General features: G+C 50.4%; 12 pseudogenes; all 12 read right to left on the reverse strand.

Annotated features, from left to right (window-relative positions):
• Positions 1–1,279: 1,279 nt before the first annotated feature.
• Positions 1,280–1,399, reverse strand: LOC130333652 (5S ribosomal RNA; annotated as a pseudogene).
• A 1,085-nt stretch (positions 1,400–2,484) lies between these two features.
• Positions 2,485–2,604, reverse strand: LOC130328038 (5S ribosomal RNA; annotated as a pseudogene).
• Positions 2,605–2,686: 82 nt separating this feature from the next.
• On the reverse strand, positions 2,687–2,806 carry LOC130333674 (5S ribosomal RNA; annotated as a pseudogene).
• A 3,450-nt stretch (positions 2,807–6,256) lies between these two features.
• Positions 6,257–6,376, reverse strand: LOC130339928 (5S ribosomal RNA; annotated as a pseudogene).
• Positions 6,377–7,052: 676 nt separating this feature from the next.
• Positions 7,053–7,172, reverse strand: LOC130330110 (5S ribosomal RNA; annotated as a pseudogene).
• An 872-nt stretch (positions 7,173–8,044) lies between these two features.
• On the reverse strand, positions 8,045–8,164 carry LOC130334427 (5S ribosomal RNA; annotated as a pseudogene).
• A 2,661-nt stretch (positions 8,165–10,825) lies between these two features.
• LOC130313672 (5S ribosomal RNA) lies at positions 10,826–10,945 on the reverse strand (annotated as a pseudogene).
• Positions 10,946–11,027: 82 nt separating this feature from the next.
• On the reverse strand, positions 11,028–11,147 carry LOC130331566 (5S ribosomal RNA; annotated as a pseudogene).
• A 380-nt stretch (positions 11,148–11,527) lies between these two features.
• On the reverse strand, positions 11,528–11,647 carry LOC130327459 (5S ribosomal RNA; annotated as a pseudogene).
• A 1,177-nt stretch (positions 11,648–12,824) lies between these two features.
• On the reverse strand, positions 12,825–12,944 carry LOC130334893 (5S ribosomal RNA; annotated as a pseudogene).
• A 475-nt stretch (positions 12,945–13,419) lies between these two features.
• On the reverse strand, positions 13,420–13,539 carry LOC130328049 (5S ribosomal RNA; annotated as a pseudogene).
• A 290-nt stretch (positions 13,540–13,829) lies between these two features.
• Positions 13,830–13,949, reverse strand: LOC130352289 (5S ribosomal RNA; annotated as a pseudogene).
• Between the last annotated feature and the right edge of the window lie 1,647 nt (positions 13,950–15,596).

The following is a 15,596-nucleotide window of genomic DNA, read 5'->3' on the forward strand; positions in this document are numbered from 1 at the left end:
TAGGATGGCCGTTGACATCTTCATGCTTTGTATATTGTGGATTTAAGCATCAATAAATATTTTTATTAATCGGAGAGGAAGGCGGCAACAGAGCAAAATGTCAATGGCACCTTGTATTGCCAGCCAGTCTCCCATGCCGGTAACTGCCGGGCAGCAGTCTGTGATCTGAGGAGAGCAGGCACGTTCAGGCTTAGGATGGCCGTTGACAGCTTCACACCCTGTGTACTGTGGATTTAAGCATCAATAAATCCTTTTCCGAATCGGAGCGGAAGGCGGCAACAGATTAAAATGTCAACTGCACCCGGGATTCCCAGCCAGTCTCCCATGCTGGTACTTACCAGGCCCTAAGCTGGGTAGAAGTCTGCGATCTGACGAGAGCAGGCGCGTTCAGCTTAGGATGGCCGTTGACAGCTTCACACTTTGTGTACTGTGGATTTAAGCATCAATAAATAATTTTCGGAATCGGAGCAGAAACAGAGCAAAATGTCAACTGCACCCGGGATTCCCAGCCAGTCTCCCATGCTGGTACTTACCAGGCCCGAAGCTGGGAAGCAGTCTGCGATCTGACGAGAGCAGGCGCGTTCAGCTTAGGATGGCCACTGAAAGCTTCTTGCTTTTTATACTGTGCATTTAAGCATCAATAAATCCTTTTCGGAATCGGAGAGGAAGGCGGCAACAGAGCAAAATGTCAATAGCACCTTGGATTGCCAGCCAGTCTCCCATGCCCGTACTTGCCGGGCAGCAGTCTGCGATCTGACAAGAACAGGCACATTCAGCTTAGGATAGCCGTAGACGGCTTCACACCCTGTATACTGTGGATTTAAGCATCAATAAATCCTTTTCGGAATCGGAGCGGAAGGCGGCTACAGAGCAAAATGTCAACAACACCTGGGATTCCCAGCCAGTCTCCCATGCTGGTACTTACCGGGCCTAAGCTGGGTAGCAGTCTGTGATCTGACGAGAGCAGGCGCGTTCAGCTTATGATGGTCGTTGACAGCTTCACGCCCTTTATACTGTGCATTTAAGCATCAATAAATAATTTTCCGAATCGGAGCGGAAGGCGGCAACAGAGCAAAATGTCAACTGCACCCGGGATTCCCAGCCAGTCTCCCATGCTGGTACTTATCGGGCCCTAAGCTGGGTAGCAGTCTGCGATCTGACGAGAGCAGGCGCGTTCAGCTTAGGATGGCCGTTGACAGCTTCACATTTTGTATACTGTGCATTTAAGCATCAATAAATCCTTTTCGAAATAGAAACGGAAGGCGGCAACAGAGCAAAATGTCAACGGCAGCCGGGATTCCCAGCCAGTCTCCCATGCTGGTACTTACCGGGCCCTAAGCTGGGTAGCAGTCTGCGATCTGACGAGAGCAGGCGCGTTCAGCTTAGGATGGCCGTTGACAGCTTCTCGCCCTTTATACTTTGCATTTAAGCATCAATAAATCCTTTTCGGAATCGGAACGGAAGGCGGCAACAGAGCAAAATGTCAACGGCATCCGGGATTCCCAGCCAGTGTCCCATGCCGGTACTTACCGGGCCCTAAGATCTGTACCAGTCTGCGATCTGACGAGAACAGGCGCATTCAGCTTAGGATGGCCGTAGACATCTTCACACCCTGTATACTGTGGATTTAAGCATCAATAAATCCTTTTCGGAATCGGAGCGTAAGGCGGCAACAGAGCAAAATGTCAATGACACCTGGGATTCCCAGCCAGTCTCCCATGCTGGTACTTAACGGGCCCTAAGCTGGGGAGCAGTCTGCGATCTGACGAGAGCAGGCGCGTTCAGCTTAGGATGGCCGTTGACAGCTTCACACTTTGTATACTGTGGATTTAAGCATCAATAAATAATTTTCGGAATCGGAGCAGAAACAGAGCAAAATGTCAACTGCACCAGGGATTCCCAGCCAGTCTCCCATGCTGGTACTTACCAGGCCCGAAGCTGGGAAGCAGTCTGCGATCTGACGAGAACAGGCGCATTCAGCTTAGGATGGCCGTAGACATCTTCACACCCTGTATACTGTGCATTTAAGCATCAATAAATCCTTTTCAGAATCGGAACGGAAGGCGGCAACAGAGCAAAATGTCAACGGCAGCCGGGATTCCCAGCCAGTGTCCCATGCCGGTACTTACCGGGCCCTAAGATCTGTACCAGTCTGCGATCTGACGAGAGCTGGCGCGTTAAGCTTAGGATGGCCGTCGACAGCTTCACACCTTGTATACTGTGGATTTGAGCATCAATAAATTTTTTTCGGAATCGGAGCGGAAGGCAGCAATAGAGCAAAATGTCAACTGCACCCGGGATTCCCAGCCAGTCTCCCATACTGGTACTTACCAGACCCGAAGCTGGGAAGCAGTCTGCGATCTGACGAGAACAGGCGCATTTAGCTTAGGATGGCCGTAGACATCTTCACACCCTGTATACTGTGCATTTAAGCATCAATAAATCCTTTTCAGAATCGGAACGGAAGGCGGCAACAGATTAAAATGTCAACTGCACCCGGGATTCCCAGCCAGTCTCCCATGCTGGTACTTACCAGGCCCTAAGCTGGGTAGCAGTCTGCGATCTGATGAGAGCAGGCGCGTTCAGCTTAGGATGGCCGTTGACAGCTTCACATTTTGTATACTGTGCATTTAAGCATCAATAAATCCTTTTCGGAATCGAAACGGAAGGCGGCAACAGAGCAAAATGTCAACGGCAGCCGGGATTCCCAGCCAGTCTCCCATGCTGGTACTTACCGGGCCCTAAGCTGGGTAGCAGTCTGCGATCTGACGAGAGCAGGCGCGTTCAGCTTAGGATGGCCGTTGACAGCTTCTCGCCCTTTATACTGTGCATTTAAGCATCAATAAATCCTTTTCGGAATCGGAACGGAAGGCGGCAACAGAGCAAAATGTCAACGGCAGCCGGGATTCCCAGCCAGTGTCCCATGCCGGTACTTACCGGGCCCTAAGATCTGTACCAGTCTGCGATCTGACGAGAACAGGCGCATTCAGCTTAGGATGGCCGTAGACATCTTCACACCCTGTATACTGTGGATTTAAGCATCAATAAATCCTTTTCGAAATCGGAGCGTAAGGCGGCAACAGAGCAAAATGTCAATGACACCTGGGATTCCCAGCCAGTCTCCCATGCTGGTACTTAACGGGCCCTAAGCTGGGTAGCAGTCTGCGATCTGACGAGAGCAGGTGCGTTCAGCTTCACACTTTGTATACTGTGGATTTAAGCATCAATAAATAATTTTCGGAATCGGAGCAGAAACAGAGCAAAATGTCAACTGCACCCGGGATTCCCAGCCAGTCTCCCATGCTGGTACTTACCAGGCCCGAAGCTGGGAAGCAGTCTGCGATCTGACGAGAACAGGCGCATTCAGCTTAGGATGGCCGTAGACATCTTCACACCCTGTATACTGTGCATTTAAGCATCAATAAATCCTTTTCAGAATCGGAACGGAAGGCGGCAACAGAGCAAAATGTCAACGGCAGCCGGGATTCCGAGCCAGTGTCCCATGCCGGTACTTACCGGGCCCTAAGATCTGTACCAGTCTGCGATCTGACGAGAGCTGGCGCGTTAAGCTTAGGATGGCCGTCGACAGCTTCACACCTTGTATACTGTGGATTTAAGCATCAATAAATTATTTTCGGAATCGGAGCGGAAGGCAGCAATAGAGCAAAATGTCAACGGCACCTGGGATTCCCAGCCAGTCTCCCCTGCCAGTACTTACCGGGCCCTAAGCTGGGTAGCAGTCTGCGATCTGACGAGAGCAGGCGCGTTCAGCTTACGATGGCCATTGACAGCTTCATGCTTTTTATACTGTGCATTTAAGCATCAATAAATCCTTTTCGGAATCGGAGAGGAAGGCGGCAACAGAGCAAAATGTCAATAGCACCTTGGATTGCCAGCCAGTCTCCCATGCCCGTACTTGCCAGGCAGCAGTCTGCGATCTGACAAGAACAGGCACATTCAGCTTAGGATAGCCGTAGACGGCTTCACACCCTGTATACTGTGGATTTAAGCATCAATAAATCATTTTCGGAATCGAAGCGGAAGGCGGCTACAGAGCAAAAAGTGAACACCACCTGGGATTCCCAGCCAGTCTCCCATGCTGGTACTTAACGGGCCCTAAGCTGGGTAGCAGTCTGTGATCTGACGAGAGCAGGCGCGTTCAGCTTAGGATGGCCGTTGACAGCTTCACACTTTGTATACTGTGGATTTAAGCATCAATAAATAATTTTCGGAATCGGAGCAGAAACAGAGCAAAATGTCAACTGCACCCGGGATTCCCAGCCAGTCTCCCATGCTGGTACTTACCAGGCCCGAAGCTGGGAAGCAGTCTGCGATCTGACGAGAACAGGCGCATTCAGCTTAGGATGGCCGTAGACATCTTCACACCCTGTATACTGTGGATTTAAGCATCAATAAATCCTTTTCGGAATGGGAGCGTAAGGCGGCAACAGAGCAAAATGTCAACGGCAGCCGGGATTCCCAGCCAGTGTCCCATGCCGGTACTTACCGGGCCCTAAGATCTGTACCAGTCTGCGATCTGACGAGAGCAGGCGCGTTAAGCTTAGGATGGCCGTCGACAGCTTCACACCTTGTATACTGTGGATTTAAGCATCAATAAATTATTTTCGGAATCGAAGCGGAGGGCAGCAATAGAGCAAAATGTCAACGGCACCTTGGATTCCCAGCCAGTCTCCCATACCAGTACTTACCGGGTCCTAAGTTGGGTAGCAGTCTGCGATCTGACGAGACCAGGCGCGTTCAGCTTAGGATGGCCGTTGACAGCATCTCGCCCTTTATACTGTGCAATTAAGCATCAATAAATCCTTTTCGGAATCGGAACGGAAGGCGGCAACAGAGCAAAATGTCAACGGCAGCCGGGATTCCCAGCCAGTGTCTCATGCCGGTACTTACCGGGCCCTAAAATCTGTACCAGTCTGCGATCTGACGAGAGCAGGCGAGTTAAGCTTAGGATGGCCGTCGACAGCTTCACACCTTGTATACTGTGGATTTAAGCATCAATAAATTCTTTTCGGAATCGGAGCGGAAGGCAGCAATAGAGCAAAATTTCAACAGCACCCAGGTTTCCCAGCCAGTCTCCCATGCCAGTACTTACCGGGCCCTAAGCTGGGTAGCAGTCTGCGATCGGACGAGTGCAGGCGCGTTCAGCTTAGGATGGCCATTGACAGCTTCATGCTTTTTATACTGTGCATTTAAGCATCAATAAATCCTTTTCGGAATCGGAGAGGAAGGCGGCAACAGAGCAAAATGTCAATAGCACCTTGGATTGCCAGCTAGTCTCCCATGCCCGTACTTGCCGGGCAGCAGTCTGCGATCTGACAAGAACAGGCACATTCAGCTTAGGATAGCCGTAGACGGCTTCACACCCTGTATACTGTGGATTTAAGCATCAATAAATCCTTTTCGGAATCGGAGCGGAAGGCGGCTACAGAGCAAAATGTCAACAACACCTGGGATTCCCAGCCAGTCTCCCATGCTGGTACTTACCTGGACTAAGCTGGGTAGCAGTCTGCGATCTGACGAGAGCAGGCGCGTTCAGCTTAGGATGGCCGTTGACAGCTTCATGCCCTTTATACTGTGCATTTAAGCATCAATAAATAATTTTCCGAATCGGAGCGGAAGGCGGCAACAGAGCAAAATGTCAACTGCACCCGGGATTCCCAGCCAGTGTCCCATGCCGGTACCTACCGGGCCCTAAGATCTGTACCAATCTGCGATCTGACGAGAGCAGGCGCGTTAAGTTTAGGATGGCCGTTGACAGCTTCACACTTTGTATACTGTGGATTTAAGCATCAATAAATAATTTTCGGAATCGGAGCAGAAACAGAGCAAAATGTCAACTGCACCCGGGATTCCCAGCCAGTCTCCCATGCTAGTACTTACCATGCCCGAAGCTGGGAAGCAGTCTGCGATCTGACGAGAACAGGCGCATTCAGCTTAGGATGGCCGTAGACATCTTCACACCCTGTATACTGTGGATTTAAGCATCAATAAATCCTTTTCGGAATCGGAGCGTAAGGCAGCAACAGAGCAAAATGTCAACGGCAGCCGGGATTCCCAGCCAGTGTCCCATGCCGGTACTTACTGGGCCCTAAGATCTGTACCAGTCTGCGATCTGACGAGAGCAGGCGCGTTAAGCTTAGGATGGCCGTCGACAGCTTCACACCTTGTATACTGTGGATTTAAGCATCAATAAATTATTTTCGGAATCGGAGCGGAGGGCAGCAATAGAGCAAAATGTCAACGGCACCTGGGATTCCCAGCCAGTCTCCCATGCCAGTACTTACCGGGCCCTAAGCTGGGTAGCAGTCTGCGATCTGACGAGAGCAGGCGCGTTCAGCTTAGGATGGCCATTGACAGCTTCATGCTTTTTATACTGTGCATTTAAGCATCAATAAATCCTTTTCGGAATCGGAGAGGAAGGCGGCAACAGAGCAAAATGTCAATAGCACCTTGGATTGCCAGCCAGTCTCCCATGCCCGTACTTGCCGGGCAGCAGTCTGCGATCTGACAAGAACAGGCACATTCAGCTTAGGATAGCCGTAGAAGGCTTCACACCCTGTATACTGTGGATTTAAGCATCAATAAATCCTTTTTGGAATCGAAGCGGAAGGCGGTTACAGAGCAAAATGTCAACAACACCTGGGATTCCCAGCCAGTCTCCCATGCTGGTACTTACCGGGCCCTAAGCTGGGTAGCAGTCTGCAATCTGACGAGAGCAGGCGCGTTAAGCTTAGGATGGCCGTCGACAGCTTCACACCTTGTATACTGTGGATTTAAGCATCAATAAATTCTTTTCGGAATTGGAGCCGAAGGCAGCAATAGAGCAAAATATCAACGGCACCCGGGATTGCCAGCCAGTCTCCCATGCCAGTACTTACCGGGCCCTAAGCTGGGTAGCAGTCTGCGATCTGACGAGAGCAGGCGCGTTCAGCTTAGGATGGCCGTTGCCATCTTCATGACTTGTATACTGTGGATTTAAGCATCAATAAATATTTTTTTTAATATGAGCGGAAGGCAGCAATAGAGCAAAATGTCAACGGCACCTGGGATTCCCAGCCAGTCTACCATGCCAGTACTTACCGGGCCCTAAGCTGGGTAGCAGTCTGCGATCTGACGAGAGCAGGCGCGTTCAGCTTAGGATGGCCATTGACAGCTTCATGCTTTTTATACTGTGCATTTAAGCATCAATAAATCCTTTTCGGAATCGGAGAGGAAGGCGGCAACAGAGCAAAATGTCAATAGCACCTTGGATTGCCAGCCAGTCTCCCATGCCCGTACTTGCCGGGCCGCAGTCTGCGATCTGACAAGAACAGGCACATTCAGCTTAGGATAGCCGTAGAAGGCTTCACACCCTGTATACTGTGGATTTAAGCATCAATAAATCCTTTTTGGAATCGAAGCGGAAGGCGGTTACAGAGCAAAATGTCAACAACACCTGGGATTCCCAGCCAGTCTCTAATGCTGGTACTTACCGGGCCCTAAGCTGGGTAGCAGTAGGCAATCTGACGAGAGCAGGCGCGTTAAGCTTAGGATGGCCGTCGACAGCTTCACACCTTGTATACTGTGGATTTAAGCATCAATAAATTATTTTCGGAATCGGAGCCGAAGGCAGCAATAGAGCAAAATATCAACGGCACCCGGGATTGCCAGCCAGTCTCCCATGCCAGTACTTACCGGGCCCTAAGCTGGGTAGCAGTCTGCGATCTGACGAGAGCAGGCGCGTTCAGCTTAGGATGGCCGTTGACATCTTCATGCCTTGTATACTGTCGATTTAAGCATCAATAAATATTTTTTTTAATCGGAGAGGAAGGCGGCAACAGATCAAAATGTCAATAGCACCTTGGATTGCCAGCCAGTCTCCCATGCCCGTACTTGCCGGGCAGCAGTCTGCGATCTGACAAGAACAGGCGCATTCAGCTTAGGATAGCCGTAGACGGCTTCACACCCTGTATATTGTGGATTTAAGCATCAATAAATCCTTTTCGGAATCGGAGCAAAATGTCTACAGAGCTACAGAGCAAAATGTCAACAACACCTGAGATTCCCAGCCAGTCTCCCATGCTGGTACTTACCGGGCCCTAAGCTGGGTAGCAGTCTGCGATCTGACGAGAGCAGGCGCGTTCAGCTTAGGATGGCCGTTGACAGCTTCACACTTTGTATACTGTGCATTTAAGCATCAATAAATCCTTTTCGGAATCGGAACGGAAGGCGGCAACAGAGCAAAATGTCAACTGCACCCGGGATTCCCAGCCAGTCTCCCATGCCGGTACTTACTGGGCCCTAAGCTGGGTAGCAGTCTGCGATCTGACGAGAGCAGGCGCGTTCAGCTTAGGATGGCCGTTGACATCTTCACACCTTGTATATTGTGGATTTAAGCATCAATAAATATTTTTTTAATCGGAAAGGAAGGCGGCAATAGAGCAAAATGTCAATGGCACCTTGGATTGCCAGCCAGTCTCTCATGACGGTAACTGCCGGGCAGCAGTCTGCGATCTGAGGAGAGCAGGCACGTTCAGGCTTAGGATGGCCGTTGACAGCGTCACACCCTGTATATTGTGGATTTAAGCATCAATAAATCCTTTTCGAAATCGGAACGGAAGGCGGCAACAGAGCATAATGTCAACTGCACCCGGGATTCCCAGCCAGTCTCCCATGCCGGTACTTACTGGGCCCTAAGCTGGGTAGCAGTCTGCAATCTGACGAGAGCAGGCGCGTTCAGCTTAGGATGGCCATTGACAGCTTCATGATTTTTATACTGTGCATTTAAGCATCAATATATCCTTTTCGGAATCGGAACGGAAGGCGGCAACAGAGCAAAATGTCATCTGCACCCGGGATTCCCAGCCAGTCTCCCATGCCGGTACTTACTGGGCCCTAAGCTGGGTAGCAGTCTGCGATCTGACGAGAGCAGGCGAGTTCAGCTTAGGATGGCCATTGACAGCTTCATGCTTTTTATACTGTGCATTTAAGCATCAATAAATCCTTTTCGGAATCGGAACGGAAGGCGGCAACAGAGCATAATGTCAACTGCACCCGGGATTCCCAGCCAGTCTCCCATGCCGGTACTTACTGGGCCCTAAGCTGGGTAGCAGTCTTCGATCTGACGAGAGCAGGCGCGTTCAGCTTAGGATGGCCGTTGACATCTTCACGCCTTGTATACTGTGGATTTAAGCATCAATAAATATTTTTATTAATCGAAGTGGAAGGCGGCAACAGAGCAAAATGTCAATGGCACCTTGGATTGCCAGCCAGTCTCCCATGCCGGTAACTGCTGGGCAGCAGTCTGCGATCTGAGGAGAGCAGGCACGTTCAGGCTTAGGATGGCCGTTGACAGCTTCACACCCTGTGTATTGTGGATTTAAGCATCAATAAATCCTTTTCCGAATCGGAGCAGAAGGCGGCAACAGATTAAAATTTCAACTGCACCCGGGATTCCCAGCCAGTCTCCCATGCCGTTACTTACCGGGCCCTAAGCTGGGTAGCAGTCTGCGATCTGAGGAGAGCAGGCACGTTCAGGCTTAGGATGGCCGTTGACAGCTTCACACCCTGTATATTGTGGATTTAAGCATCAATAAATCCTTTTCCGAATCGGAGGGGAAGGCGGCAACAGATTAAAATGTCAACTGCACCCGGGATTCCCAGCCAGTCTCCCATGCTGGTACTTACCAGGCTCTAAGCTGGGTAGCAGTCTGCGATCTGACAAGAACAGGCGCATTCAGCTTAGGATAGCCGTAGACGGCTTCACACCCTGCATATTGTGGATTTAAGCATCAATAAATCCTTTTCGGAATCGGAGCAAAATGTCTACAGAGCTACAGAGCAAAATGTCAACAACACCTGAGATTCCCAGCCAGTCTCCCATGCTGGTACTTACCGGGCCCTAAGATGGGTAGCAGTCTGCGATCTGACGAGAGCAGGCGCGTTCAGCTTAGGATGGCCGTTGACAGCTTCACACTTTGTATACTGTGCATTTAAGCATCAATAAATCCTTTTCGCAATCGGAACGGAAGGCGGCAACAGAGCAAAATGTCAACTGCACCCGGCATTCCCAGCCAGTCTCCCAAGCCGGTACTTACTGGGCCCTAAGCTGGGTAGCAGTCTGCGATCTGACGAGAGCAGGCGCGTTCAGCTTAGGATGGCCGTTGACATCTTCACACCTTGTATATTGTGGATTTAAGCATCAATAACTTTTTTTTAATCGGAGAGGAAGGCGGCAACAGAGCAAAATGTCAATGGCACCTTGGATTGCCAGCCAGTCTCCCATTCCAGTAACTGCCGGGCAGCAGTCTGCGATCTGAGGAGAGCAGGCACGTTCAGGCTTAGGATGGCCGTTGACAGCTTCACACCCTGTATATTGTGGATTTAAGCATCAATAAATCCTTTTCCGAATCGGAGGGGAAGGCGGCAACAGATTAAAATGTTAACTGCACCCGGGATTCCCAGCCAGTCTCCCATGCTGGTACTTACCAGGCTCCAAGCTGGGTAGCAGTCTGCGATCTGACGAGAGCAGGCGCGTTCAGCTTAGGATGGCCGTTGACAGCTTCACACTTTGTATACTGTGGATTTAAGCATCAATAAATAATTTTCGGAATCGGAGCAGAATGTCAACTGCACCCGGGATTCCCAGCCAGTCTCCCATGCTGGTACTTACCAGGCCCGAAGCTGGGTAGCAGTCTGCGATCTGACGAGAACAGGCGCATTCAGCTTAGGATGGCCGTAGACATCTTCACACCCTGTATACTGTGGAGTTAAGCATCAATAGATCTTTTTCGGAATAGGAGCGTAAGGCGGCAACAGAGCAAAATGTCAACGACACCTGGGATTCCCAGCCAGTCTCCCATGCTGGTACTTACCGGGCCCTAAGCTGGGTAGCAGTCTGCGATCTGACGAGAGCAGGCGCGTTCAGCTTAGGATGGCCGTTGACAGCTTCGCGCCCTTTATACTGTGCATTTAAGCATCAATAAATCCTTTTCCGAATCTGAGCGGAAGGCGGCAACAGATTAAAATGTCAAATGCACCCGGGATTCCCAGCCGGTCTCCCATGCTGGTACTTACCAGGCCCTAAGCTGGGTAGCAGTCTGCGATCTGACGAGAGCAGGCGCGTTCAGCTTAGGATGGCCTTTGACAGCTTCACGCCCTTTATACTGTGCATTTAAGCATCAATAAATCCTTTTCGGAATCGGAACGTAAGGCGGCAACAGAGCAAAATGTCAACAGCAGACGGGATTCCCAGCCAGTGTCCCATGCCGGTACTTACCGGGCCCTAAGATCTGTACCAGTTTGCGATCTGACGAGAGCAGGCGCGTTAAGCTTAGGATGGCCATCGACAGCTTCACACCCTGTATACTGTGAATTTAAGCATCAATAAATTATTTTCGGAATCGGAGCGGAGGGCAGCAATAGAGCAAAGTGTCAACGGCACCTGGGATTCCCAGCCAGTCTCCCATGCCAGTACTTACCGGGCCCTAAACTGGGTAGCAGTTTGCAAGGCGGCTACAGAGCAAAATGTCAACAACACCTGGGATTCCCAGCCAGTCTCCCATGCTGGTACTTACCGGGCCCTAAGCTGGGTAGCAGTCTGCGATCTGACGAGAGCAGGTGCGTTCAGCTTAGGATGGCCGTTGATAGCTTCTCGCTCTTTATACTGTGGATTTAAGCATCAATAAATATTTTTTTTAATCGGAGAGGAAGGCGGCAACAGATCAAAATGTCAATAGCACCTGGGATTCCCAGCCAGTCTCCCATGCCAGTACTTACCGGGCCCTAAACTGGGTAGCAGTTTGCAAGGCGGCAACAGAGCAAAATGTCATCTGCACCCGGGATTCCCAGCCAGTCTCCCATGCCGGTACTTACTGGGCCCTAAGCTGGGTAGCAGTCTGCGATCTGACGAGAGCAGGCGAGTTCAGCTTAGGATGGCCATTGACAGCTTCATGCTTTTTATACTGTGCATTTAAGCATCAATAAATCCTTTTCGGAATCGGAACGGAAGGCGGCAACAGAGCATAATGTCAACTGCACCCGGGATTCCCAGCCAGTCTCCCATGCCGGTACTTACTGGGCCCTAAGCTGGGTAGCAGTCTGCGATCTGACGAGAGCAGACGCGTTCAGCTTAGGATGGCCGTTGACATCTTCACGCCTTGTATATTGTGGATTTAAGCATCAATAAATATTTTTATTAATCGAAGTGGAAGGCGGCAACAGAGCAAAATGTCAATGGCACCTTGGATTGCCAGCCAGTCTCCCATGCCTGTAACTGCTGGGCAGCAGTCTGCGATCTGAGGAGAGCAGGCACGTTCAGGCTTAGGATGGCCGTAGACAGCATCACACCCTGTGTATTGTGGATTTAAGCATCAATAAATCCTTTTCCGAATCGGAGCAGAAGGCGGCAACAGATTAAAATTTCAACTGCACCCGGGATTCCCAGCCAGTCTCCCATGCCGTTACTTACCGGGCCCTAAGCTGGGTAGCAGTCTGCGATCTGACGAGAGCAGGCGCGTTCAGCTTAGGATGGCCGTTGACATCTTCATGCCTTGTATACTGTGGATTTAAGCATCAATAAATTATTTTCGGAATCGGAGCCGAAGGCAGCAATAGAGCAAAATATCAACGGCACCCGGGATTGCCAGCCAGTCTCCCATGCCAGTACTTACCGGGCCCTAAGCTGGGTAGAAGTCTGCGATCTGACGAGAGCAGGCGCGTTCAGCTTAGGATGGCCGTTGACATCTTCATGCCTTGTATACTGTGGATTTAAGCATCAATAAATATTTTTTTTAATCGGAGAGGAAGGCGGCAACAGATCAAAATGTCAATAGCACCTGGGATTCCCAGCCAGTCTCCCATGCTGGTACTTACCGGGCCCTAAGCTGGGTAGCAGTCTGCGATCTGACGAGAGCAGGCGCGTTCAGCTTAGGATGGCCGTTGACAGCTTCATGCCCTTTATACTGTGCATTTAAGCATCAATAAATCCTTTTCCGACTCGGAGCGGAAGGCGGCAACAGATTAAAATGTCAACTGCACCCGGGATTCCCAGCCAGTCTCCCATGCTGGTACTTACCAGACCCTAAGCTGGGTAGCAGTCTGCGATCTGACGAGAGCAGGCGCGTTCAGCTTAGGATGGCCGTTGACAGCTTCACGCCTTGTATATTGTGGATTTAAGCATCATTAAATATTTTTATTAATCGGAGAGGAAGGCGGCAACAGAGCAAAATGTCAATGGCACCTTGGATTGCCAGCCAGTCTCCCATGCCGGTAACTGCCGGGCAGCAGTCTGCGATCTGAGGAGAGCAGGCACGTTCAGGCTTAGGATGGCCGTTGACAGCTTCACACCCTGTATATTGTGGATTTAAGCATCAATAAATCCTTTTCCGAATCGGAGCGGAAGGCGGCAACAGATTAAAATGTCAACTGCACCCGGGATTCCCAGCCAGTCTCCCATGCTGGTACTTACCAGGCCCTAAGCTGGGTAGCAGTCTGCGATCTGATGAGAGCAGGCGCGTTCAGCTTAGGATGGCCGTTGACATCTTCACGCCTTGTATATTGTGGATTTAAGCATCAATAAATCCTTTTCGGAATCGGAGCAAAATGTCTACAGAGCTACAGAGCAAAATTTCAACAACACCTGAGATTCCCAGCCAGTCTCCCATGCTGGTACTTACCGGGCCCTAAGCTGGGTAGCAGTCTGCAATCTGACGAGAGCAGGCGCGTTCAGCTTAGGATGTCCGTTAACAGCTTCACCCCCTTTATACTGTGCATTTAAGCATCAATAAATCCTTTTCCGAATCTGAGCGGAAGGCGGCAACAGATTAAAATGTCAACTGCACCTGGGATTCCCAGCCAGTCTCCCATGCTGGTACTTACCAGGCCCTAAGCTGGGTAGCAGTCTGCGATCTGACGAGAGCAGGCGCATTCAACTTAGGATGGCCGTTGACAGCTTCACACTTTGTATACTGTGCATTTAAGCATCAATAAATCCTTTTCGGAATCGGAACGGAAGGCGGCAACAGAGCAAAATGTCAACGGCAGCCGGGATTCCCAGCCAGTGTCCCATGCCGGTACTTACCGGGCTCTAAGATCTGTACCAGTCTGCGATCTGACGAGAGCAGGCGCGTTAAGCTTAGGATGGCCGTCGACAGCTTCACACCTTGTATACTGTGGATTTAAGCATCAATAAATTATTTTCGGAATCGGAGCGGAAGGCAGCAATAGTGCAAAATGTCAACCGGAATTCCCAGCCAGTCTCCCATGCCAGTACTTACCGGGCCCTAAGCTGGGTAGCAGTCTGCGATCTGATGAGAGCAGGCGCGTTCAGCTTAGGATGACCATTGACAGCTTCATGCATTTTATACTGTGCATTTAAGCATCAATAAATCATTTTCGGAATCGGAACGGAAGGCGGCAACAGAGCAAAATGTCAAATGCACCCGGGATTCCCAGCCGGTCTCTCATGCTGGTACTTACCAGACCCTAAGCTGGGTAGCAGTCTGCGATCTGACGAGAGCAGGCGTGTTCAGCTTAGGATGGCCGTTGACAGCTTCACACTTTGTATACTGTGGATTTAAACATCAATAAAGAAATTTTCGGAATCGGAGCAGAAACAGAGCAAAATGTCAACTGCACCCGGGATTCCCAGCCAGTCTCCCATGCTGGTACTTACCAGGCCCGAAGCTGGGTAGCAGTCTGCGATCTGACGAAATCAGGCGCATTCAGCTTAGGATGGCCGTAGACATCTTCGCACCCTGTATACTGTATACTGTGGATTTAAGCATCAATAAATACTTTTCGGAATCGGAGCGGAAGGCGGCAACAGAGCAAAATGTCAACGACACCTGGGATTCCCAGCCAGTCTCCCATGCTGGTACTTACCGGGCCTTAAGCTGGGTAGCAGTCTGCGATCTGCCAAGAGCAGGCGCGTTCAGCTTAGGATGGCCATTGACAGCTTCATGCTTTTTATACTGTGCATTTAAGCATCAATAAATCCTTTTCGGAATCGGAACGGAAGGCGGCAACAGAGCAAAATGTCAACTGCACCCGTGATTCCCAGCCAGTCTCCCATTCCGGTACTTACTGGGCCCTAAGCTGGTTAGCAGTCTGCAAACTGATGAGAGCAGGCAAGTTCAGCTTAGGATGGCCGTTGACATCTTCACGCCTTGTATAATGTGGATTTAAGCATCAATAAATATTTTTATTAATCGGAGAGGAAGGCGGCAACAGAGCAAAATGTCAATGGCACCTTGGATTGCCAGCCAGTCTCCCATGCCGGTATCTGCCGGGCAGCAGTCTGCGATTTGAGGAGAGCAGGCACGTTCAGGCTTAGGATGGCCTTTGACAGCTTCACACCCTGTATATTGTGGATTTAAGCATCAATAAATCATTTTCCGAATCGGAGCGGAAGGCGGCAACAGATTAAAATGTCAACTGCACCCGGGATTCCCAGCCAGCCTCCCATGCTGGTGCTTACCAGGCCCTAAGCTGGGTAGCAGTCTGCGATCTGATGAGAGCAGGCGCATTCAGCTTAGGATGGCCGTTCACAGCTTCACACTTTGTATACTGTGGATTTAAGCATCAATAAATAATTT

This window comes from Hyla sarda, chromosome 1, assembly GCF_029499605.1.
Source record: "Hyla sarda isolate aHylSar1 chromosome 1, aHylSar1.hap1, whole genome shotgun sequence".
NCBI classification, from domain to species: Eukaryota; Metazoa; Chordata; class Amphibia; order Anura; family Hylidae; genus Hyla; species Hyla sarda.